Source organism: Rhinatrema bivittatum, chromosome 1, assembly GCF_901001135.1.
Source record: "Rhinatrema bivittatum chromosome 1, aRhiBiv1.1, whole genome shotgun sequence".
In the NCBI taxonomy this organism is placed as follows: Eukaryota; Metazoa; Chordata; class Amphibia; order Gymnophiona; family Rhinatrematidae; genus Rhinatrema; species Rhinatrema bivittatum.
In genome coordinates this window covers 465824-489763 of record NC_042615.1, presented here as the reverse complement: position 1 = coordinate 489763, position 23940 = coordinate 465824, and the positions used below count along the sequence as shown (strand labels likewise).

The following is a 23940-nucleotide window of genomic DNA, read 5'->3' as shown; positions in this document are numbered from 1 at the left end:
AGATGACACAAAATTGTGCAGAGTAGTTAAATCACAAGCAGATTGTGATAAATTGCAGGAAGACCTTGTGAGACTGGAAAATTGGGCATCGAAATGGCAGATGAAATTTAATGTGGATAAGTGCAAGGTGATGCATATAGGGAAAAATAACCCATGCTATAATTACACAATGTTAGGTTCCATATTAGGTGCTACAACCCAAGAAAGAGATCTAGGTGTCATAGTGGATAACACATTGAAATCGTCGGCTCAGTGTGCTGTGGTAGTCAAAAAAGCAAACAGAATGTTGGGAATTATTAGGAAGGGAATGATGAATAAAACGGAAAATGTCATAATGCCTCTGTATCGCTCCATGGTGAGACCGCACCTTGAATACTGTGTACAACTCTGGTCGCCGCATCTCAAAAAAGATATAATTGCGATGGAGAAGGTACAGAGAAGGGCTACCAAAATGATAAGGGGAATGGAACAACTCCCCTATGAGGAAAGACTAAAGAGGTTAGGACTTTTCAGCTTGGAGAAGAGACGACTGAGGGGGGATATGATAGAGGTGTTTAAAATCATGAGAGGTCTAGAACGGGTAGATGTGAATCGGTTATTTACTCTTTCGGATAGTAGAAAGACTAGGGGGCACTCCATGAAGTTAGCATGGGGCACATTTAAAACTAATCGGAGAAAGTTCTCTTTTACTCAACGCACAATTAAACTCTGGAATTTGTTGCCAGAGAATGTGGTTCGTGCAGTTAGTATAGCTGTGTTTAAAAAAGGATTGGATAAGTTCTTGGAGGAGAAGTCCATTACCTGCTATTAAGTTCACTTAGAGAATAGCCACTCCCATTAGCAATGGTTACATGGAATAGACTTAGTTTTTGGGTACTTGCCAGGTTCTTATGGCCTGGATTGGCCACTGTTGGAAACAGGATGCTGGGCTTGATGGACCCTTGGTCTGACCCAGTATGGCATTTTCTTATGTTCTTATCCTGCTGGCACAATACACACAGCCTGCAGCATGTACAGTGTGTGTGTGTATTATCATGTTATCCTGCTACTGGCACAATACACACGGCCTGCACCATGTACAGTGTGTGTGTGTGTATTATCATGTTATCCTGCTGGCACAATATACACGGCCTGCAGCATGTACAGTGTGTGTGTATTATCATGTTATCCTGCTGGCACAATACACAAGGCCTGGAGCATGTACAGTGTGTGTGTATATCATGTTATCCTGCTACTGGCACAATACACACAGCCTGCAGCATGTACAGTGTATGTGTTTGTGTATTATCATGTTATCCTGCTGGCACAATACACACGGCCTACAGCATGTACAGAGTGTGTGTGTGTGTGTATTATCATGTTATCCTGCTGGCACAATACACACAGTCTGCAGCATGTACAGTGTGTGTGTGTGTGTGTATTATCATGTTATCCTGCTGGCACAATACACACTGCCTGCAGCATGTAGAGTGTGTGTATATCATGTTATCCTGCTACTGGCACAATACACACGGCCTGCAGCATGTACAGTGTATGTATTATCATGTTATCCTGCTGGCACAATACACATGGCCTGCAGCATGTACAGTGTGTGTGTGTGTGTGTGTATTATCATGTTATCCTGCTGGCACAATACACACGGCCTGCAGCATGTACAGTGTGTGTGTATTATCATGTTATCCTGCTGGCACAATACACACGGCCTGCAGCATGTACAATGTGTGTGTGTGTGTGTATTATCATGTTATCCTGCTGGCACAATACACACGGCCTGCAGCATGTACAGTGTGTGTGTGTGTATTATCATGTTATCCTGCTGGCACAATACACACGGCCTGCAGCATGTACAGTGTGTGTGTGTATTATCATGTTATCCTGCTGGCACAATACACACAGCCTGCAGCATGTACAGTGTGTGTGTGTGTGTGTGTATTATCATGTTATCCTGCTGGCACAATACACACGGCCTGCAGAATGTACAGTGTGTGTGTGTATTATCATGTTATCCTGCTGGCACAATACACACGGCCTGCAGCATGTACAGTGTGTGTGTGTATTATGTTATCCTGCTGGCACAATACACAAGGCCTGCAGCATGTACAGTGTGTGTGTGTATTATCATGTTATCCTGCTGGCACAATACACACGGCCTGCAGCATATACAGTGTGTGTGTGTGTGTGTATCGTGTACCCAGAATTTTTTTTCCCCTTTTGATTTTGTCATGCTGCAGCTTTCTGTGGTTCCTCGGTCTTAATGCTGTCACTATACTAAGTAGGATTCACCTCAGAAAACAGGAATTTTTGTTTTTTCAGCCCTTGATGTGGGGCTGGCGTTTAATCTGCCACATTAACAAGGGCGTGTTAGGAGAGTATGAGATTGTATTGTGGGGTAATAATTCCATATAGATGAGGCTGCTTACATGTGATGAGCGCTATTAGCTACCTATGCTTTCAGCACACTGATCCCCTTAAGGCATTTCTCCCATTCTATATCTATGGGAAAAATCCGGCTCAGTAGCTTTGGAATATCGACCTCACCATCCAGCAACCACTACTGAAGGAACTAGCCCTCGCGGCTTTCTATGGGTGGAGGTGAAGCATGGATCCAGCATCACACCAAGAAAGTTGCTTCAATATGAACAAGAGACGGCTGGCTGAAGAGGGAGAGACCAACAGCCCAGTTGTGACTCCCAGCCTGAGGCACTAAGACACTGCCCAGATGGGAGTAGGGTCGTCACACTGGATCCAGTCCTGTTCCATGCGGTACTGCTTGACCATGACTACAAGGCACGCACCCAAATGATCATCTTGTGAAAAAGATTAAATACCTCTTCTGCAAAAGTTGTAACATTTTCCTGAGCCTTGGCTTTCTGAAAAAAATCAGTACTACCATACACATGAAGACCAAGATCACAGGAAAGATGTCTCATTTCAAGATGGGGCTTTCAAGTGTTATTTGTATTTTAGCATCAATTAAATCTTCCATACCAAGATTTGCACATGTCCTGTTAAACCAGAAACCTACGGATTCAGACCTGTGCTCACAGCTAGAAATGGGAGATTATAATTCTTCCTGCACTGTGACCTGCTAATCATTCACCGGGGGTACTGTTTGCGCTTCCCAAAAGCCAACACAGGCAGGGGCAAGCAAGGGCTCGTTTGATGTACACACGGATGCACGGACTGCACATCTCTACGTGACCGAGGACACCTGCTGGGGCTAGCTTTGGGCACTGGTCTCATTATAAAAGACAAATATGTAATGAAACGTGCTCGTAAGAAAATCTGCATTTCCTAAGAACCTACGTGCAATGCAAACAGCAGCCTAAGAAGCACATTGACAGCTTTCAGCCCTTGTGGAAATAAAGGACCGGGCGACTACTAAGTGTAACTAAACCATAATTTATGCAGAACTAATAAGCATATTTAACAAAAGCTCCTGATGGCTGCTGACTGATTCTTAACAAACAGAATTTTGTTGAAAGGTATTTATAGTTATCAGGGGTTTTTTTTAATTACACAAACTAATAGAATTTACAACAATGATGTTCAACAATACAAGGCAAGAACTCCCTTTAGAGAGCTTTGAACACTGAATTATGAATGTATAAAGGATGTGCAAATGGACTGGATGACTGACAGTACGGCTCCTGCTAATTCAGCCCCCGTTTGGTGTCCGTTTCTCAATAAAAGCACATGGACACAGATAATGCACTGCTTCACTCACTCCCTGCTGGTGAGGGAACTGTGCCCACACGTTGGCATCCATTACAGCAATTCCAAGAGGCAACAGGAAGACACCCATCCGCTCTGAAGTCCCCCCTTAAAATAATGGCTTATTTCTTTAGATTGTAGCGCGTATGAGTGGCGTTCACATGCCTTTACAATTCAAAGAGATTACAAGGAAACCTGTGTGCAATATGATCATCACTACCCTCGTTCCCACATTTTCTTGGGATATTAAATTAGGAGCCACACATTGCACCATGCATTAACCTAATACACCAACTTTTGTTTGAAATTTAAAGAGAAAATTGCACTGTGTTCTTAGTCAGGGCTTCAAGAACATAAATGTTAGGCAGAGAGGTTCCTCCTGTGACAGTTTGGAGCATGGGAATTTCAGGGAACTGCTTCATAACCACCTCAGAGCATTCAGAGGAGAATTTTCCATGAATACAAAGTGATTTACCCGTGAAAACTGGCTGCCTGAAAGCTCCCCTGCCTCCGCACAGGCACTTTCAGAGGAGACGTTACTAGGAGAACATTTTCAACTCTACGTGCATTATGTTCCAGGAAGAGGGACCCGCAGCTAAAGCCCTTTTTGCAATTTTAATGATTAAAGGGGCAGCTTTCATATCTGCCCACCTAGTTTTACACACGGTCTTTGCACCAGTGCTAGAAGGGAAAGCACTGGTGCAAAGACATTTTTGAAAAATTACCCACAGAGATTTGCAGCTGCGGCATCGCTGCCTCCCTCCAGGATCATCTCCACACCACGCAAGTAAGTCTGCATGTGGTAGAACAAAGTGCGCACACTTAGCTGCACGGAGAATGGGCAATCAAACAGCCCTTTTACCCGGGAAAGTAGCTTGTAAAATCTGCCCTGAGGATCCCCTTACCCCTAACTTATTACTCTGGGTAGTGCAGCTCACTGCAGTCACAGGAGAGAGAAAAACCACAAGAGCTGCTTACAGGCTTTTATTGATCTGAATCTCAATATATTAAACATGGCAAAAACCAGATGGAGAACCAAACAGATAAACAGTCCATCACGAGGAGGCAGACGTTTTCATTTTAATATGGTGTCTTCGTTAGCTAGAAGGAAAAAGAAAAGCATGAAAATCTCATAACCAGAAGACAACCGACTTAACGTACATTATATGTATCAGTATCTATTTACCCCTCGCTAGGCAAGCTTGCTAAGGCATGTGGGGTTTACATTTCTGATTATGGCAAGTAGAATTCAACCTTCTCAAATTATCAAAATTCAGGAAACTGTGGTTGCAGTGACAGGAGTCAGAAACCCACTAGATCAGTGGTTCTCAACCCTGTCCTGGGAACCCCCCCAGCCAGTCGGGTTTTCAGGATATCCACAATGAATATGCATGAGAGAAAATGTGCATGTTATGGAGGCAGTGTATGCAAATTTTCTCTCATGCATATTCATTGTGGATATCCTGAAAACCCGACTGGCTGGGGGGGTTCCCAGGACAGGGTTGAGAACCACTGCACTAGATAGTCAGTCAGTGTATTCATCACAACAAATCCCTGGCTCAGCACATTTCAATTACAATCTAATCTAGATATGCAGGATGTACTCCTTCAAGGTCTTTGAAATGACCTCGTAGGAATAGGCCTTGCAGATTTACTGATCTCACAAACAAGCTTAAAGCACCTTCCGATTGTAGAACGAGACTCCTCATTCTACACAAGGTCCTCAGTGTGAAGAGGTCCGCTGCAAACACCCACAGCTGTGCACCAGGATCAACTCTCCCCCCGCCGCCCCAGCTATCCTCAGGTCCCTTTCTGATCCAATTAACAAGGAACAGAAAACAACAGAGAAAAAATGGGAGGGCTGTGAGGAACCAAAATGGACAGCAATTACAGGTAAGCATAGGTGGCTCACTAATAGTGTTGCACTGATTACTTAGCCAAGAAGTATCGGGATAGCAAACGCCAAGAGTGCAAAGAAAACACCAAGACAGACAGACTAACAACTCAAATCAAACATCTGATCAGAGAATAGAAGTAAAACATGAAACACTGGGAACAAGTAGGGCCAAGAAAAGTGGTGGATGAGACCTTTTTAGGGGACTCGCTTAATACACGCGTGAGGAGCTTCTGAGAGTTCTCCTCTCTTCATCTGGTCAGCGAGGAAACAGTGCAGTTGCATTGGTTTAAAGAGTAGAGTCTGCTAGGCCTTAGGTAAGGATGTACATATAGAAAGTGAACTGCTTAAACTGCAATGTAAATATACGGCCAACCTTCTCGCCCCCCAGGCAGGCCCACACGCTGCCTGGCCTGGCCAGCAACAGTCCAGCCTGCTCCAACACGAAGGCCGGGAAGCCAGCTGTGGGCCAACAAGCAGGTCCCTGGGTTTGCACCAGAAAATGTGAACATTTATATGATTAAACAGTTTATTTAAAAGGATTTCTTACCCACATTCTGCAAGGATCAAATCAGGGTACAGATCAAACATTCGTAAAATAAAAATACGAACATCAACCACCATGTCCACCTGCTTATCAGGCACCACTAAACAGCACAAAGAGAACTGAGCCAGAGAAATCAGTCTACCAAGGCAAACGCCTTGCGAAACAGGAACATTTTCAACTCCTTTTAAAAACGAGATAAATCTGAAGATAGCTGGAGATGTTCTGGGAGAGTGAACATCAGAACTTGCCCTGCTGGGTCAGACCAAGGGTCCATCAAGCCCAGCATCCTGTTTCCAACAGAGGCCAAACCAGGCCACAAGAACCTGACAATTACCCAAACACTAAGAAGATCCCATGCCACTGATGCAATTAATAGCAGTGGCTATTCCCTGAGTCAGCGATTCTGAACCGGTGTGTGGCGGTGCCCGGCGTCCCCTTGCCCCAGCTGTGCTTCCCTTCTCCTCAAGGGCAGAATGGCCTATCAGGGATTGATCATCCCTCGGTGGGCCGATGCGGTTAATAGCAGAGGGAGGCTGCGAGTCACCACCGGAGGCCAGCCCGGCGGGGCCTGAAACGTGGAGTGAAAAGAGTTTGTGTCACTGTTACTGAGGTGATAATAGAGTTTGAATTTTCCTGTGGTGAAGCATCCTCCATCTCGGCTCAGTTATTTCAGACATTACCTTCAACTAATGTAGTACAGATTGCTTTTAACTTATAAAACCACCAAAGTATTTTTTACGTAGATGATACAAACCAGACACTAAATTTAAGTTATTTGTATTGTGTGTGTCATATTATATATATGAATGAAAAGGTTTATTTTAAAATATGTCCACGGGTGTTTTTACAGGACTCTTCTGGGATGGGTGCTAGCTGGGTCATGACGACTGTGGATTTTAATTACCAAAACCTCAAGGTGGGGAGCCTATGGGCTCAAAAGTTAATTGCAAGGCAAAAGGCTGAATGTTTACCCACAGCAGTGGTTCCCAAACCTGTCCTAGGAGACCCCCACACCCAGTCTGCTTTTCAGGATATCTGCACTGAAAGGAGACGCATGAAATAAATCTGCACGCAACGGAGACAGTGCAAGCAAATCTCTCTCACACATTCACTGTGGATATCCTGCAAACCCGACGGGCTGGGAACCAGTGGCCTAGGGTGCTTAATACCCTTGCACTGGGGTCCTACTCACAGTGCAAGGTCATTACACCAAGCTCATGCCAGCCTTTATCAGGCTGGAAAAACGTCTCGCACCTCACTTGCATGGCCCAGCAGAACTTAGCAGATGTGCTTGCATCGGCCCATATAGGAAGAAGTGTAGAGGTGGCTTGTGTTGGCCTACAGGGGCCTGGAAGTGGCAGTGTGTGCGGCTGCCTTCCCATGTCAGCTAGCACAGAGGAGGAAAGCTGCAGCAGATTAATGGGGGGGGGGGGGGGGGGGGGGGAAGGAGAGTGCTGGGGCCAGGAAAGCAAGGGAGAGAGAGTGGTGCTCAACACCAGCCGAGGGCTTCAAACAGAGAACTGAAGAACCAGGGAAGCCAGGATTCAAATTTCTCCTCCCCCCAACTGATGCTTCTTGTGACCTTGGGCAAGTTAAGAACATAAGAACATAAGAAAATGCCATACTGGGTCAGACCAAGGGTCCATCAAGCCCAGCATCCTGTTTCCAACAGTGGCCAATCCAGGCCATAAGAACCTGGCAAGTACCCAAAAACTAAGTCTATTCCATGTAACCATTGCTAACGGCAGTGGCTATTCTCTAAGTGAACTTAATAGCAGGTAATGGACTTCTCCTCCAAGAACTTATCCAATCCTTTTTTAAACACAGCTATACTAACTGCACTAACCACATCCTCTGGCAACAAATTCCAGAGTTTAATTGTGCGTTGAGTAAAAAAGAACTTTCTCCGATTAGTTTTAAATGTGCCCCATGCTAACTTCATGGAGTGCCTCCTAGTCTTTCTACTATCCGAAAGAGTAAATAACCGATTCACATCTACCCGTTCTAGACCTCTCATGATTTTAAACACCTCTATCTTATCCCCCCTCAGCCGTCTCTTCTCCAAGCTGAAAAGTCCTAACCTCTTCAGCCTTTCCTCATAGGGGAGCTGTTCCATCCCCTTTATCATTTTGGTCGCCCTTCTCTGTACCTTCTCCATCGCAATTATATCTTTTTTTGAGATGCGGCGACCAGAATTGTACACAGTATTCAAGGTGCGGTCTCACCATGGAGCGATACAGAGGCATTATGACATTTTCTATTTTATTCACCATTCCCTTTCTAATAATTCCCAACATTCTGTTTGCTTTTTTGACTACCACAGCACACTGCACCGACAATTTCAATGTGTTATCCACTATGATGCCTAGATCTCTTTCTTGGGTTGTAGCACCTAATATGGAACCCAACATTGTGTAATTATAGCATGGGTTATTTTTCTCTATATGCATCACCTTGCACTTATCCACATTAAATTTCATCTGCCATTTGGATGCCCAATGTTCCAGTCTCACAAGGTCTTCCTGCAATTTATCACAGGCTGCTTGTGATTTAACTACTCTGAACAATTTTGTATCATCTGCAAATTTGATTACCTCACTCGTATTTATTTCCAGATCATTTATAAATATATTGAACAGTAAGGGTCCCAATACGGATCCCTGAGGCACTCCACTGTCCACTCCCTTCCACTGAGAAAATTGCCCATTTAATCCTACTCTCTGTTTCCTGTCTTTTAGCCAGTTTGCAATCCACAAAAGGACATCGCCACCTATCCCATGACTTTTTACTTTTCCTAGAAGCCTCTCATGAGGAACTTTGTCAAACGCCTTCTGAAAATCCAAGTATACTGTATCTACCGGTTCACCTTTATCCACATGTTTGTAACTCCTTCAAAGAAGTGAAGCAGATTTGTGAGGCAAGACTTGCCCTGGATAAAGCCATGCTGACTTTAAAAGTTACTTGACCTTTTGACTCAGGTACAAACTCAGACCCAGAATGGGAGAAAACGTTTAGTAAATAAGAGCTCTGGGGCAGGGAATTCCTACTGCACCTGCATGTAACACCCCTTGAGCCTGGACCTGCAAAGGCAAGTTACCTAAAATCCAAATGTGAAGAAAGCAAGAGGGGAGGGGGTCCCATCCATAAGTTTAGCCAGAGCCCCTTCAGAGGTTAAAGTCTTACTCTCGATACACAACAAAACGAAAACAGAACCAAATCGAGTGGGAAGCCCAATACAATCCCCCCAAAAGCACGTTTACAAAAACCCAGAGAAAATCCCAGAGAACCGCAAAGGCTGCCACTGCAATTCTATGGCTGCAAGCAGTCCTCTATCAGCGCAGCGAGGCTGATGAAAGCGGGACCCAGTAAGGACGTCTCACCCGCAGCCGGCTCGCTGACTTCCTTCCCCGTGATCACCAGGACTAATGGCAACCCCGATACTTTGCTAAGTGCCGAGAAGGGAAATTAAAAAACTTAAAATCTCTGAAGGATAAGTTCTTGGAGGAGAAGTCCATTAATGGCTATTAATCAAGTTTACTTAGGGAATAGCCACTGCTATTAATTGCATCAGTAGCATGGGATCTTCTTAGTGTTTGGGTACTTGCCAGGTTCTTGTGGCCTGGTTTGGCCACTGTTGGAAACAGGATGCTGGGCTTGATGGACCCTTGGTCTGACCCAGCTTGGCAATTTCTTATGTTCTTATGAAGGTACAGAAACCAGTCTGAACATAGGGAGAAGCTGCTAAACCGGGCGCCGTAAGTAGGAAGATTAAGCAATTATTCTGAGGAGCCACTGGCTGGCTGGACTTGCTGGTGCTGACCCAAGACCCACATCACCGTGACATGCAGCTCGGGTATCTGGCCTCAGAAACTCACTTAAACATCTGAATGAGCACCTCCCGGCCTACGGAGGGATCCTCGGCAGAGCTCACTCACGGGGCATGAGCAGGACGGCACTTTATAAAGCCACTCTCTCTCTGCACTACTGCCGTGACTCGTGAAGCCAGACCTCCTGTCACTTATTCCACACGTGTTCAGCTCTGGGGAGCAAGCTTCACCTGAGCGTACAAGAGTGGCTTAGAGCGAGCTTTCAAAACGGCACACGCTTCTCGGTCCTCAGCAATTCAAAACAACAAAACCAGAAAAAGCAGGATGTGGAGGAACCTGCTGAACTGCAGCCTGGCCTGCTGGGAAAGGAACCAAGAGGCCACGCAGAATAAAATCTCACACACACAGACACACTAGGCAGGGGTGGAAAAATGCATCAAATATTTCATGCCAGACAGGTTTTAGGAGAGAGGGAAAATCTGGTTTTTATCTTTCCAGTTAGATTTTCCTTTTTTTTGCTTCCTCCCCCTCCTAGCTTTCTGACTGGACCTTTAGTGGACAGCTCTGCTCCTTACTGAACCAGGCTGCAGCAGTGCTCTCTCTCCTTCATGGGCCGCCTCCTATTTGCTGCGGCAGGAATCCAGGTTCAGCTCTCAGGGCGAGCAGGATTCTTCCACTCCTCACAACTCTCAGGGTAGGGAGTTTCAGACGCGGCTTTTTATCGGATGCTTCGCATTCAGAAGGAGCACAGGGCCCCGCTGCTAAGGACGGTGCATACCTGCTGCCAGCTCTTTTGCTATGCGCTCTAACTCCTCCCTTTTCTTTTTCTCCTCCTCTTCTATTCGCCTTTCCTCTGCAGCTTTGGGCTTCAGGTGGTCTGCAATTCATAAAGAAGAAGAAGAAAATGAGCAGAATCCTTCCCAGGGATCTGACACCTTATAAACCAGAGGTCCCGCTGAGCATTCCCAAAACATCTGCACCTTCTTGCATTAGGGTGTCAGCAATGAAAGGGCAGGGTAAGGTACAGGGGTGACATTTTGCCTTTACGGACACTTAACATGCGACTCATTGGTTTAAGAATGCTGGAAATCCGTAGTGCAGTTTGATGATGCATAACTGATTAATCAATAAAAACTGAAATTCACATTTAGAATCACAGATTTCCTACTACAAGGCACCTCTGCAGGAGACTACTTCTGAATTTATTCAAACTGACCACCTGAAACCTGAATGCCCTTCTGCAGAGAAATACTGGCAGACTGTAGGTGGCACCTCGGGGTATAGGACGGAGTCCGCCAAAACGTCTCTGTCTCCATCTGCTGGAGGGGAGGCAAAACAACCCAGGAGTCTGGACTGATCCGGGTCCGTACAGGGAATTGTTACTATGCCATCTTCTGCAAGGCATCACCCCAGCTGGCAAAGACCAATAGCAGAGATTGCCTCGTTGCAGCAGATTGGAAGGGGGTAGAACTCTACTCTGCAGTATTCAACTAACTGCTGGAGAAGTGACACTTAATACCTGGTGACTTTCTCGCCTGCAGTTCTCTATCTGAGAGGGGCTTGCTATCCTGCAGATCACGTTCTGTGCTTAAGCTGCTTGCAGCTGGTTGTTACAGCAGAAGCAGCCTTAAACAGTATGCACGAAGCGGAAAGCACCGAGCGATATAATTTATAACGCTCTTCCAAAGACAGCTACTTGCACAGGTGTGTGGGTGCAGGTTCTGCATCGAAGCAGCAGGAAGAAGCTTGCAAACCTTCAAAGCAGGGCTGGGAAATTCCTGTGCAGCAGTGTGCCGAGGGAGAGCTGTCACCGGCACCAGCTCAGGCCTGAGAAGCGATATGGCTGACCTGGCCGAGATGATACCAAGACCAACGAGGCCGGCCGGGGGCCCAATAATGAGGAGCAGCGCCACCACCACTGGCCTGGGACCATAGATTGGGGTTACCCTCTGCCCCATAAACACAAAGGGGCAAGGAGAATAATGGCTGGGGGGAGAGTGACAGAAGGAAGAAGTGGACAGGGAGGGAACATGTTTGAAAACATTTCCCAAAAAAGAAAAATTAAAAAAAAAAAAAAAAATCACAGTATGCACAGAAAAAAACAAGACAGCATAAAAACAAAAGCAACTTCCCTAACTCCTAAACAGGTTTTATTTTGATATTTTGTAACCCCTGCTAAAGGGTAACATTTTCAGTTACAAGAGACCAAGAGAGAGAGAGGACGCGTGCGCTTATCAGTATTAGCCATGAAAAACATCTTAGTAAAAGGAAAATGCACGGCGTGTCCCGGGTTTCAGGCGCTGCTCTGCTGAATGCTCTGGAACAAGACTGCAAAGATTAATCTGAAATATATTCTGAACCTCTGTGCCTCCCGTCCGTCCACCCCATGCCCGGCACACAAAGGGACGGCCTCCTCTCCTTAACACCACAAAGGATGCATAACGTACCGTGGCAATGTCTTTTAACGTTTATAAGCCCTCCCACACTGCCAGTGCCGCTACTTAGTGCGACAGAAAGGAAAACAGATTAAGCTGGCTGCACTTTAAGGAAGCCCCCCCGGGGTTTTTCTTACACTAGTGACAGTAAAACACGTGGGAGAGGATATGGGGTAGAAACTTTTCATTGCAGAACAGGTGCAGTCCTCTTACCGTATCTTTTCTTGCCATAGATCATGCCAAGCAGCAGCGCCGAGTACCTGCTAACCTACCAAGGAAAAACAAAGCACAATTTAAAATGAGGAAAACCCCTTTCTATTAGTCTCACCCAGACAGGGCCAGGTGGATGCAACAGTCAGAGCTTTCGGCTTTTCCTGCCCTCTCAGGTCACCCCCGCAAGCGCATCCGATGCCGCTACCACTTAAGGACTCTCTCACCTGGACCGCACCAAAGGCAGATCCTTCTCAGGTGCGGCTCCCTCCCTCTCCTGCAACATCAGAATAGGAACAAACATGCTTGCTTTCAGAAAACTACTAAAAACATAGCCGTATGACACGGCCTTCCCAATCCAAGGCACCACTTAAGGTTTGTGTCTCTGCTTAAATGAGAGTGTAAAGCAATGCTTCTTTGCTCCTGTGCTGCTCTGGACACCTCATTTGCTGTGCATGCCCAACCTCTGCTAACCCAGCCCTGCCCCGTGACCGCACAGCTATCCCATACCTCAGGCCTTACCTTCAGACAAATCCTATTAATGCTACTTTCCTATACCACATTTTGTGTATTTCTGTTCTCTTTTAGCTCCTGATGGAAAAGTGTACAATAAATGACGACGTGCACTGCCGAGCTGGACAGCAGTCCTTTAAGAATCGCAGTATCAACAAGGAAACAGAAGAAGGGAGAAGACTGGAAACAAATGCATACACTGGAGTGAATTTTCTAAAGCAGTAGACGTTCGCACAGAAACAATTTCACAGGAACCCGTGTGGGTGTGTTTGCTACAAAAGTATGCACATAAATGTATTTACCCCCATGCAGGCAAAATGTTCACGTTTACGGCACAAGGATTCATGCAGACCAACTAACTTTCGAGGTGGACTTACACACGTTAAGCCTGCAACGTACAAAGTAAGCGCTGTGCTAGAAAATTGGGCTCAACGACAGCAGGTAAGCATCCTAAGATCCACCTAGCCTGCCCAATTTCATTCCTGCTGCGGTGCTGTGGACCCCAGGAATCCTCTATGCTTATCCCTGGTTTTCTTCAATTCTCTCACTGTTTTGGTCTCCACCACCTTCCCCGAGAAGCCATTCCATGCATCCACCGAACTTTCTATGAAGAAACATTTCCTAAGTGTGCCCACGCCGAGCGACATGCTGTGGTCTCTTCTTCTGGAACTTCCTTCCCTCTGAAAAAGGTTTGTTTCCTGTGCATTAATACCTTTCGGGTATTTGAATGTCTACCACAACCCCCTGCCTCTCCTCTAGGGTTTACATATTGAGATACTTAAGTCTCATTTTATAGGAGTTTATGTGCAGAACCTTCTCTGGATCACCTCCACTCTGTCCAGATTCCTTCAGCGGTGCAGACTAAAAATTGGGAACAATACTGTACATGAGGTCCCACCAATGACCTACACACACTCAGGCTTAACTATTTCTTTACATAAAGAATAGTAGATACATGGAACAGCCCTCTTGAAGGTGCTGAAGGCAAATACAAAAACAGAATCCAAGTAAGCTTGGGATAAGCACAGAGGATCCTTAGCTGTGGGGGAGTGAGAGGTAAAGCCTGGGATAAGCACAGAGGATCCTTAGCTGTGAGGGAGTGAGAGGTAAAGCCTGGGATAAGCACAGAGGATCCTTAGCTGTGAGAGAGTGAGGGGTAAAGCCTGGGATAAGCACAGAGGATCCTTAGCTGTGGGGGAGTGAGAGGTAAAGCCTGGGATAAGCACAGAGGATCCTTAGCTGTGGGGGAGTGAGAGGTAAAGCCTGGGATAAGCACAGAGGATCCTTAGCTGTGAGGGAGTGAGAGGTAAAGCCTGGGATAAGCACAGAGGATCCTTAGCTGTGAGGGAGTGAGAGGTAAAGCCTGGGATAAGCACAGAGGATCCTTAGCTGTGAGGGAGTGAGAGGTAAAGCCTGGGATAAGCACAGAGGATCCTTAGCTGTGAGGGAGTGAGAGGTAAAGCCTGGGATAAGCACAGAGGATCCTTAGCTGTGGAGAGTGAGAGGTAAAGCCTGGGATAAGCACAGAGGATCCTTAGCTGTGGGGGAGTGAGGGGTAAAGCCTGGGATAAGCACAGAGGATCCTTAGCTGTGGGGGAGTGAGAGGTAAAGCCTGGGATAAGCACAGAGGATCCTTAGCTGTGGGGGGAGTGAGAGGTAAAGCCTGGGATAAGCACAGAGGATCCTTAGCTGTGGGGGGAGTGAGGGGTAAAGCCTGGGATAAGCACAGAGGATCCTAAGCTGTGAGGGAGTGAGGGGTAAAGCCTGGGATAAGCACAGAGGATCCTTAGCTGTGGGGGAGTGAGAGGTAAAGCCTGGGATAAGCACAGAGGATCCTTAGCTGTGGGGGGAGTGAGAGGTAAAGCCTGGGATAAGCACAGAGGATCCTTAGCTGTGGGGGGAGTGAGGGGTAAAGCCTGGGATAAGCACAGAGGATCCTTAGCTGTGGGGGAGTGAGAGGTAAAGCCTGGGATAAGCACAGAGGATCCTTAGCTGTGGGGGGAGTGAGAGGTAAAGCCTGGGATAAGCACAGAGGATCCTTAGCTGTGGGGGGAGTGAGAGGTAAAGCCTGGGATAAGCACAGAGGATCCTTAGCTGTGGGGGGAGTGAGAGGTAAAGCCTGGGATAAGCACAGAGGATCCTTAGCTGTGGGGGGAGTGAGGGGTAAAGCCTGGGATAAGCACAGAGGATCCTAAGCTGTGAGGGAGTGAGGGGTAAAGCCTGGGATAAGCACAGAGGATCCTTAGCTGTGGGGGAGTGAGAGGTAAAGCCTGGGATAAGCACAGAGGATCCTTAGCTGTGGGGGGAGTGAGGGGTAAAGCCTGGGATAAGCACAGAGGATCCTTAGCTGTGAGGGAGTGAGGGGTAAAGCCTGGGATAAGCACAGAGGATCCTTAGCTGTGAGGGAGTGAGAGGTAAAGCCTGGGATAAGCACAGAGGATCCTTAGCTGTGAGGGAGTGAGAGGTAAAGCTTGGAATAAGCACAGAGGATCCTTAGCTGTGAGGGAGTGAGGGGTAAAGCCTGGGATAAGCACAGAGGATCCTTAGCTGTGAGGGAGTGAGGGGTAAAGCCTGGGATAAGCACAGAGGATCCTTAGCTGTGAGGGAGTGAGAGGTAAAGCCTGGGATAAGCACAGAGGATCCTTAGCTGTGAGGGAGTGAGGGGTAAAGCCTGGGATAAGCACAGAGGATCCTTAGCTGTGAGGGAGTGAGAGGTAAAGCCTGGGATAAGCACAGAGGATCCTTAGCTGTGAGGGAGTGAGAGGTAAAGCTTGGAATAAGCACAGAGGATCCTTAGCTGTGGGGGAGTGAGGGGTAAAGCCTGGGATAAGCACAGAGGATCCTTAGCTGTGGGGGAGTGAGGGGTAAAGCCTGGGATAAGCTATGAGGGATGACTCCTGAAAGAAATGAAGGGGTCATCCCTCATTTCTTTCGGGAGGGCAATGCTAGAGATGAAGGGGAGTCTGTGACACTGCAAATGGAAGCATACTGTGCAGGTTAGAGGGGCTCTGCAGTCCATATCTGTTCTCACAGTCTGTGTGTATCTGCTGCTGGCAGGGAAGTGATTTAACTCAATGCCATTGATTCAGTGGTGGAACCTACTCCTTCCCCCAAAGCTTGTGCTCTCTGAAAAGCTGAAACCGGCACCCTTCTCCCACCTCCCCTCACCACAGCTTGGCAGAGGCTCTGGCACAGTACAAACTCCTTCAGTGGTGGCACTAGCACAACATACTCATCTCTTTCCCCCTCTCTCCCCAGACACACACACACACACACATTTCCCTCACTCTGTCTAGCACAGTACCCCCTCTGCCCTTTCCCCTAAAACCCAACATCCCTTGCTCTCTCTCCCCCTAGCACCCTTTTGCTGTCCAGCAGCATCCCCTTCTCTGGTCTCCCCTCCTCCCTGCAGGTTGATCTTTCACATACAGAACAGACAATGGCCTCTAGCTCCTGCACAGCATTCTTGAGTCTCCTATTTACATGCATCATATCATGGAAAGGTGTGGGAGGGAGGGGACAGCCGAATCCTTGACCATGGTGTTCTGTGTGGCTGCACAGGTCACAAAGATCAAGGGCCGATCCTGCTAAACAGACTGCTTGATACCCTATGGGAAAGAGTCTACTTATGACACAAGTAATAAGATGCCCGTCAAAAATGTGTGTTGAACTTTAGCACAGATTTTCTTTATTCACATGCTAAAATAAGAATTAACTGCCACTGGCATAAGCTAATGGGAAGCAAATGTATGAGTTAAAAAACATGTTAATCTGAAAATGTAAGAGGAAACATGTTTTCTGTGCATAAAACATGATTTATGCATAAATTGTAGTTTATGTAAGTTAATTCCAAGTACAGAACCCCCAGAACCATGAACTCCCTCTTCAGTCCCAGAGACTAACACTAGCCCCAGAACTTTGTGCCACCTCCGTCTGGGGGTTAAATTGCCAGTTTTAAGAAATTGTATTTATGGCCAGAAAACATGCTGTGTGTGCAAATCATGTTCTTCTGTACAGAAATTCCAAGCCCAGGAACTCCAGCTTCTGCCCATGGACTGACACTACCGCTAGAAACTTTCTGAGCAGGAATCAGATTTCCAGCCCGTGCACCCCCTGCACCGGGGGGGGGTAAGAGCCAATGCCTTCAGTCTCATGGGAGGGCGCTGAACAGGCCAGGGCATGCAGAAGTCCTTCCTGCCCGGGGGTAAGATCTGCACAAAGCTGCGGGTAAAACCTTATTACACCGGGCCCTGTGTGCATGAAGGCTGCCACCTTCTTTATTTATATTCTGCCCTTCAAAGCGGATCACATTCAGAGAGCACCCGACTCGCCCAAGATCAAAGGGCGCGGCGCTGCGCGAACATGAATAGAGAGAGAGAGGCAGGGCAGTAGCGAGAGGTGCGCGGGCATAAAGCACTGCTCTTTCCTCCAGCCGCGCCGGCCCAGGTCACCTTCACCGGCAAGGACTGGGGCGAGGCCCCGGCGGACAGAGAGACCGGAGGGGGGGGGGGTGCAGCGTGGCCCCGCCGGGACGACTCTCTCCACCCCTCCTCGCGCCCGGCTCTTACCTTGATAAGAGGCGACACACGCACGGGCGGAACCATCCTGCTCCGCGAGCTCAGAACGCAGGGCACCACCGCCGCCGCAGGGAACTCTGGGAACGCGGAGCCACGTGATGCACGCTGCCGCGAGGGCCGACGGTTGAGCCCGGAATGCGAAGCCTAGACGCAAGGGAGGGCGGGGCACACGGCGCGCAGGCGCCTTAGCGTCATCGCGCGGTAACTCGAGCGCGCGCCTGTCAACGTCACACACCCCCCCCCTCCCTCGGTAAGGTTGGATTGGGGGCGCGCGCGTGCAGCACCGTCAGGGCCCTGGGGGCCGTTGGAGAGGGGGCACGGGAACGGCGACCCCCCCCCCCTCCCCAGTGGCTGATGGGAGGGCGGGACTGCTTCGGGCAGCAGTGGAGACAGATTGCAGTTACTTTTGAGAAAACCGCCCCGCCAGCCCCTCCTTCTGCACGCGCAGCCTGGGGCAGGATGAGGAAGGTAACGGGGCAGGGACCTGATGCCGCTGAAGGTTCTCGCCCCCTATCCATTACTTTTAGGGTTTTCTGTACCCAGAGTAAAAAACAATTACCTTGTAGGCTCACTTCGGGGGTTCCCACAACATTAGGGCCTGGTTTCCAGTCCTCCTTCCCGCTTTGGATGAGGGGAGCACGCGCGTGACGTTCCCATGGGAGTCAGACAGTTTGGGGGGGGGTCCTGTTTAGTTTCTGGAATAATTCCGCCTGTCCCCTGATGCAGCTGGGGCAAGTGGCCCTTAAGGGAGCTCGGGAGAGGAAGTCTGGGAGGCCTTTTAAATGCCGCTGGATTATGGCCCCGCACACAGATCGCTGTTTCCCGGACAGAGGGGGCTTTCTTGCTCCTAACACCCAGTTCTTTAATTGAAAAAATGGTGCAAACAGGCGCTTGTGTCCCCCTGGCCTGTGGTTCTGTTTCTGACCCAAGGCTGTGAGCTGGGGCTCACTAGTGTTGCTGTTACAGATGGTAAATACAATATAGAGGTAGAATTATATTCCTTTATTATATTAGAGATGTTTAGAAATGTCTAGCTGGAGCAGGCCCAGTTGCTAAAGCCTAACCCGCCCCCCTTCCCGCTGAGAAACACAACCTGCCCAGCAGAATACTTTGTGATAAGACAGGCACAGATAGTTACAAAGGAGGAAAGGGATGTGGAAGGATGAATCCCTGCCCACATTCCTCCTTGTAAGGGATTTTTTACAAAGAGATTCTCATAGCTGAACTAAACTAACCAGAGAAATAAGACTTTCTCATAGCGACAAGAAAAAATAGCCATGTAGGCAGATATGAAAAAGACACAGAAACAATAATAGGTTAACTTTGAAAGTTGAAACCTGGCATTAGAATACGTTGGTCAAGCAAAAATAAGGAAAATGGAAAGTTTGAGATGCATGAGAAAATGCCTGAAAAAGAGGTAACGCTGAAATGAAGGCATTGGATAGGCTGAGCCTCCTGAGATGGGGAGGGGTAAAAGGATAAGCGAATGTACAATAGTAAGTTGTTTTTGCTTTATTTATTTATTTTTTGTTTTTTTATACCGATCTTCCTACATTAGATGCAAATCAAACCGGTTTACAAAGAACAAAAACTTGCCATACCGGCCTTACATGGAACAATAAACATATAAACATTTAAGCAACTTTAAGTAATAGTCAAAGAGAAGAAAAACTAAATATACAATTTAAATTACATAGAAATCAAGGTATATAAGAATTGGATTACATAGTAATGATGGTCATAAGTGATAAGAGTCCAATAAATGAAAAATTCAAAGATTGTTGCTTTGTGGGCGTGCCTGCTTATGACACCCGTACGTGCAAGTTCGTAAAATAAAGAACAGAAATTGTTTCACCAACTCTTTGTGTTCACTATATAATTTTCTAAGAAGGTGCAGAACCACTTCTAACAAAGCCCCCTGCGCTCGATCCAGCTCGATTTACAATTCCTTGAGATCTTCCGTATTCTTGGAGTTGTTGATTGTGCTGTATCACTGCCTCTGGCCCGGATCTCCAGCTCTCCCAGCTTCTCTTTCAGTGAAATATTCTCCGTGGCCAATACTGTGCGTTTGACTCTGCCTGCTAGCCTACCCGATTATCTGTTTCTTCCACCTGACCTCCTAATCTCATTAGCCCTATTAACTCTTTTTTTTTTTTAATATATAATCCTTCATGTTTTTTCTCAAGCCACAAAGCCATTCCCTAAATGCTGCATGGGAAGGTATCTCCTTCAGTGAAGTAGGTGCTGGGCCATCAGAGCCTGTTTCCATATCTAAGGCTACCGGTTCGGCTCCCAGCTCCAGCACAGTCATCTAATTTTGAATAGGAGAATTAGCAAAAGTCCACAGATTTCTTTTTGATAGATATCGTGATAATTCCAGTGGCCTTGTCAAATTGCTGATCAGGTGGCCCCGATTTTAGGGGACTTCGCTAGGTGGAGAGAGGAGCACTGCAATCAAGCAGCCATCAATCCTGATGACATTACTTCCTTCTCTCTATTCTGTTTGTTTTTATGACAACCTTTGCATACTAAGTTGAGGTTTTCAATGTATTATTCACAAGGACTCAGAGGTCTTTTTTCTGGGTAGTGACTCCTAATATAGAGCATAGGATTATAAACTACACCACTTTGCATTTGTCCACAGTAAGTTTCATGGCATATTTTATAAGCCAGGTCCCCCAAGGTCCTCCTGCAGTTCCTCACCATCCACTCATGTTTTGACTACTTTGAATACCTGTCATTTGTAAATTTGATCACCTCACTTCCTTCTTTTTCAAGTTCATTTATGAATGTTTACTGTCCCAATAGCAATCGCTTGATACTTCACTATTCACTGATTATTTGGTCCAACTGTTTTTTAAGAAGACCACAAATGGAGACTGCCTTTTATCCCATGACTTTTTAATTTCCTGTAGCCTCATGAGGGCTGATTTTAAACACCTAATAATCCAAATACACTATACAGCTCACCATTATCCACATGTTTATTAACCTCGTCACACAATTCTATTAGAGTTGTAAGGCAAGACTTCCCTTTGCTAAAAGCATATTGGATCTTCCCCCTTAAAACCCTGGCTCTCTAATGTCCAATGGTTTTTTGTTTTTTTTTGAATAGCTGCTACAATTTTACCCAACACCAACATCAGGCTCACTTGTCTAGTTTTCTGGCTCATCGCTGAAGCCGTTACATTGCTAGTAATGGCTTCCACTATTACTGCAACAGGTGGAACAAGTAGGTGATGTGCCTACAGAACACAGCTCCATCACAAGAGCTGCACCTCTGTCCTTGCAAGAACAGTAAAAGGCAAGCTGCTATTGCCTCAACGCTATGTTAAAAATAAAATGGAAGAGATGTTTTTTTCAAAGTGGCAGTAATTAAAAATCAGAGTTTCTCAGTAAGCACAGGGTGGCTTTGATAACATTCTTCAACGGAAGCTGCAGTAGCCCACCATTACAGTAGATGAAATGTGAAGGAGGATAACTAATGGGACAGTGCTATAATCAGGGTACAAATTATATCACAATGATAGGGAGGATCAACTTGTGGGGGGTGTGGCACTTTATGTCCAGGATGGTTAAGAGTCCAACGGGATAAAGATCATACAAGAGAGTAAAGGCTCAGTAGAATCTATATGGGTAGAAATCCCATGTGTGTTGGGTAAGAGTATAGTGATAGGAGTATACTACCGTCCACCTGGACAAAATGGTCAGACAGATGATGAAATGCTAAGAGAAATCAGGGAAGCAAACCAATTTGGTAGTGCAGTAATAATGGGAGATTTAAATTACCCCAATATTGACTGGGTAAATGTAACATCAGGACTTGCTAGAGACATAAAGTTCCTGGATGTAATAAATGATTGCTTCATGGAGCAATTGATTCAGGAACCAACAAGAGAGGGAGCTATTTTAGATTTAATTCTTAGTGGAATGCAGGATTTGGTGAGAGAGGGTAACGGTAGTGGGGCCACTTGGCAACAGTGATCATAACATGATCAAATTTAAACTAATAACTGGAAGGGGTTAATAAGTAAATCTGCAGCTCTAACACTAAACTTTCAAAAGGGAAACTTTGATAAAATGAGAAAAATAGAAAAAAAACAGGTGCAGCTGCAAAGGTTAAAAGTGTTCAACAGGCTTGGACATTGTTTAAAAATACAATCCTAGAGGCGCAGTCCATATGTATTCCACACATTAAGAAAGGTGGAAGGAAGGCAAAATGATTACCGGCATGGTTAAAAGGTGAGGTGAAAGAGGCTATTTTAGCCAAAAAAACATCCTTCAAAAATTGGAAGAAGGATCCATCTGAAGAAAATAGGATAAAACATAAGCATTGGCAAGGTAAGTGTAAAACATTGATAAGACAGGCGAAGAGAGAATTTGAAATGAAGTTGGCTGTAGAGGCAAAAACTCATAATATGAAAAATATATCCAAAGCAAGAAACCTGTGAGGGAGTCGGTTGGACCGTTAGGTGACGAGGAGTTAAAGGGGCTCTTAGGGAAGATAAGGCCATTGCAGAAAGGGCTCCTGTCCTCTTGAACTGCTAACTCAAAATCTACAACCTGCTTAAACAGAAGCTGAACTAAAAATCCCCGAAGACTGATGATGGTGCCTGGGGAAGATAAACAGCTAGTTCACACCATCTTCCACTCCCACATGGGGGAGTAAATCACAAACAGCTCTTCTAGTTTCTGCAATGAACCTCCCCAGTTACAGTAGATGATACACTCCTTTCAGCGAGGGAAACCAAAGATTCCCTCCAGGATGGTAAAATGTAGCTACAGGCACTCTAGTGTGGCAACGGTGCAGAGCTTGGGGAACGATCACTATTTCCCTGTTGCCACTGCCACTCTTTGTGAAAGGAAGAGCTGCAGTGAGCATAAAGGAATAAAGCACCTGCACATTTTGCCATTCCCCACCTACAGCCAACTACTCCTCCCAGCATGGAGAATGAGGTCGTGGGCTGTGATACAAACACCAACAGCCACCACACCCCCAGCTTTTTGGGAAGGGGTATGATTGTTATAGGCAATGAGACACCCAGCCGTCATGCTGCCCCCAGCTTCTGCTTCAACCACGAGAACTCAGCCAGCTCCTTGGGAAGGAACACAAGTGCCATAGGAAATGAGGTTCGCAGCTCTCCTGCCACACAGTCATTGCTACTCCTCCAGCTCCTAGGAGTCAGGCCGGGCAGAAAAGCAGGCAGCGGCAACTGGATGAAGATAATGGTATCTGGTGTGGAAATAGCTTCATATTGTGATCAGCTATACTCCTCCAACACAGAATCTTTATGGGTTGAAATCCTATTGTGCATTTATTCTCATGCAGGATGTTTATCCTGTTAGACTCTATGCCATCCCGGACATAAAGCGCCACACCGCCTCCCAGATGCTCCTCTGTCATTGCGATATAATTTGTACCCCGGTATAGCACTGTCCCATTGTTTATCCTCCTTCCACCATGTCTCTGAGATGCCAATTAAAGTCTATGTCATCATTCACTGCTAACGAATTATCAAAAAGCACCAAAAATGTTTGAGAAGGATCCTTATAATGCTAATTTGAAACCTCAAAACGAATCCCTCATAGTGATTATAACTATTTATATTAGAACTCCTAAATCCTCATAAAAAGAGTGAAAAAATTTTGAACTGTTAGCAAGAAAAAATTTTTATGGAAGGAGAGGAACGTTTCATATGCATGATCATAAATCCCCACCAGGGGTAATATGAATATCAATTGTAATCATAAACATCCCTCCTCCGACCAATGTGTACAGTTCATGTGCAAACAGTGCTACAATCGAAAACCTTTTTTTTTAAATTTTTTAGATAATTTTGTTTCCCTGTACGTACCTGGATCAGTCCAGACAGTGGGTTATGTCCCCAATCCAGCAGATGGAGTCAGCCAAAGCTTTGAGGGGGCGTCACCAGGAGTGCTACTACCCCCTCTGCAGGAGTTCAGTATCGAGTTTAGTATCTTCTGACTCCAGCAGATGCGAGTAGTGAATCCGGGTTGCTCCCGATTACCTCAGGCAGTTCTTGTATTTCTTCTCTGATTTGCTTTTCTCTCTGCCTACTTCTTTTTGGATCAAGTTTGTTTAAAAAAAAAAAAAAAAAAAAAAAAAAGTTTAGAGGGCTCTAATTGGGAGGCGTGGCTTCCCTCGGTGTTTGTCTTGCTCTCTCTTCTTCTTCTCTCCTTGCGAGCGGGGTAGGTAAGTGTT

At 46.3% G+C, this 23940-nt stretch overlaps 1 long non-coding RNA gene across 1 annotated transcript; it reads right to left on the bottom strand.

Moving 5' to 3' along the window:
- Positions 1-4683: 4683 nt before the first annotated feature.
- LOC115087647 lies at positions 4684-17864 on the bottom strand. The gene is made up of 4 exons (XR_003855632.1): positions 17709-17864; positions 12631-12685; positions 10761-10859; positions 4684-4815 (listed from the first exon to the last, which is right to left on the bottom strand). It is a non-coding gene; the product is annotated as an uncharacterized LOC115087647 (long non-coding RNA).
- Positions 17865-23940: the final 6076 nt, after the last annotated feature.